This window comes from Octodon degus, unplaced genomic scaffold, assembly GCF_000260255.1.
Source record: "Octodon degus isolate 3935 unplaced genomic scaffold, OctDeg1.0 scaffold00045, whole genome shotgun sequence".
NCBI classification, from domain to species: Eukaryota; Metazoa; Chordata; class Mammalia; order Rodentia; family Octodontidae; genus Octodon; species Octodon degus.
In genome coordinates this window covers 4,574,290-4,577,243 of record NW_004524621.1, presented here as the reverse complement: position 1 = coordinate 4,577,243, position 2,954 = coordinate 4,574,290, and positions in this window count along the sequence as shown.

Here is a 2,954-nt window from a genome sequence, read left to right as displayed (position 1 = left end):
CCATTTTGTATCTGTGTATTAAAAAAGGTTAGGATAGATATATAGCTACATGCTCTTAATTCAATGAATAGAGGGATTTGTTCTAATACTGTTTGTAAATAGGATATCATGTCTGCATCTCATACAGCAAATAACCACTAGGAAGACAGTATTCAATGAACGTTAATTATTGAAATTGTCCTACCAATTTGATTTGAAACTGTCTCATTGCTATTTGTCTCTCAGTAAAATTATGGAAAATAAAAAAAATTAAGAAAATGAAAAAATAAAATAAAATGTAAAAAAAAGAAAGCCTCAACAATCAGCTGGGTCAAGCAGAAAAAGAAATATCTGAAGAGAAGATCAGACAAAAGACAGAAAGAAAAAGGAACAAGGGCAGGAGGAACAGGGAAAGAGGGAGGGAGAGGGAAGAAGACAAGGGGAGAAAAAACAGGACAGGACAGGGAAGGAGGGAGGAAGGGAGAGAAGGATGAAGGAAAGAAGGAAGAAAGGAAGAAAGGAAATGAAGAAGGGCTTTAGGACACCTTCAAATGAATGAATGTTCATCAACATTTTCAAAGCCCAAAGACAATAAGAAAAAGTTAGGCATAGAAAACATGCTCAATGAGAGAGTTGAGAAAAATTGCCCTAATCTTGAGAAAGATTGGGGCATCCACATACACAAGTCCTCAGGATTCCAAATATACATACCAGAGAACATCTTCACCCACATGGCTGACACTGACAAAGGATCTACAAAGTGCGGTGCAGGGTTACAGGATAAACTCTGAGGGGACTTGACTGACCTTATCAAATACAAAAGTTACACTTCTTGTTATATAGGTCTTGCTTTATTTTGGTCTTATTAACCATCCAGCAGAAAAGTATAAAAATGAGGTATATAAAGTAAAGCCATATTAATATGCTGAGCTATAAAAGGCTCAAGTCAACAACTTCTGTGGATAACCCACTAGTATTGTGGACTCCTGAACTGTGTTGGATTGTTTTTGCTGAATTACCGCATCTATAGTATTCAGGTGCCAATAGACTACCCATCTCTGACAGGACTAAACAAAAAAAAAAAAAAAAAAGGGATACAAAGAAAAGACCATTTTTGTATTTGTATATACAGAATAATTACATACAGCTACTTTTGCTTAATTCAATGAGAAGAAAGATTTGTAGTAATAGTGTTTGGACAGGATGTCCTGTCTGCTTCTTGTACTATAGATAATCACTAAGAAGATAACAATGCACAAGGTATTAATTATTGAAAATGTCCTATTAATCAGCTTTGAAATTGTCTCATTAATATTTGTTTCTAAATAAAATAAAATAAAGAACATCTTCACCATGGCTTATTATAGTCAAACTGTCCAAAGTTCAAGAAAAAAAAAAAAAAAAGAATTTCAAAAACAGCAAGAGAAAATTGCCAAGTCACACCTACCAGTATCCCATTAAACAACCTGTCAATTTCTCAGCAGAAACCTCTGGTATAGGAGAAAATGGGATGATTTATCCCAAGTCCTGAAGGAAACTGAATGGCAGCTAAGAATCACATACCCAGATAGGATGCCCTTCAAGAACGAAGGAAAAATTAGAATTTTCTGGGACAAGCAAACATTGAAAGGATCCAACGCAGCTACTAGAGTGGCCTTACAAAAGATGCTTAGGGGAGTCCTAGAGCTGGAGGGAAAACAACTAGAGTTCAAAACAGGACAACTATAGGCCAGTGCCATACAACTATAGATAATAAAACTTTTCTTTGAATTACCAAATTGAATCTAGCCATATCATGTAAAGGCACGGGTAATAAAAGGATGGGTTACTTTTTGAAAACCAATTTAATATACAACATTAATACAATAAAGAGGGAAGTTGCATGCAGAAATCCATGCAAAGGTTTCTGCCTTTTCTTTTTTCTGCTTGAAGTAATATTCATTTTGCTTCATTCATTTAGCATGAGTACTTTCACTCAGGTTCTTTTTACATTTTTTAAATTTTTTTTTTATTAGCACAGGAGGGTTCTACAGGGTCTCACTGTACAGATTGGACTTGTAGTGAGTCTCCTGTTTTCAGCCTCCCAAGTGCTGGGATTACAGGTGTGTGCCACCACGCCCAGTTTCATGCCCCAGGGGACAGGGCTAGCACAGCAGGCCAGGGATCAAACCTCACCCCTGCATTTGCCTAAGTAAGCACTTCAGTCCACTGAGGTATCTGGCCAGCCCTTTTCTTTATATTTTAAAAAGAGTACAGATTAGAATTAAAACAAAAATTTACAAGTGATACAGAATTTCACTTAACAAAATATTAAGAATTTCACAGTATTTGTTGTAACACACAGCATTGTTTTTAACCAGTTATTCATATTACCAAATATATGCATGCAAAAATGGAAGGAGAAAAAAGAAGAAATGTATAAGAAATTGAGAAGAGAAAAAGTACAAAGAATTGGAAAAAAGAAATGAAACAAATTAAAGCAATAACTGCTCCTTTCCATAGACCAGCAGAAATGCACAGCGCAGTTGTCGAAACCACCCTGCTTACATACATAGATAAATCTCTTTCCCCTACTCCCTCTCCTGTCCTTCTCCTCAACTCAGTAGCTCTTTCCTTTTATTTATTTATTTATTTATTTATTTATTTATTTATTTATTTATTTTTATTGAGAAATAAATATGAATGAGAGTTTCACAGCTGATTAATAGGGTAGTTTTGATAATCAATACACTGTACATTGTTATCTTCTTAGTGGTTATTCATAGTACAAGAAACAGACAGGATATTATGTCCAAACACTGTTAATACACCTCTTTCTTCTCATTGAGTTAAGCAAAAGTAGCTATAAATTTATCCTATTTTTCTGTATACAAATACAAAATGATCTTTCTTTTGTATCCCTTTTTTTTGTCCTGTCAGAGGTGAATATTCTATTGGCATCTAAATACTATAGGTGTTTGAATTCAACTAAACAA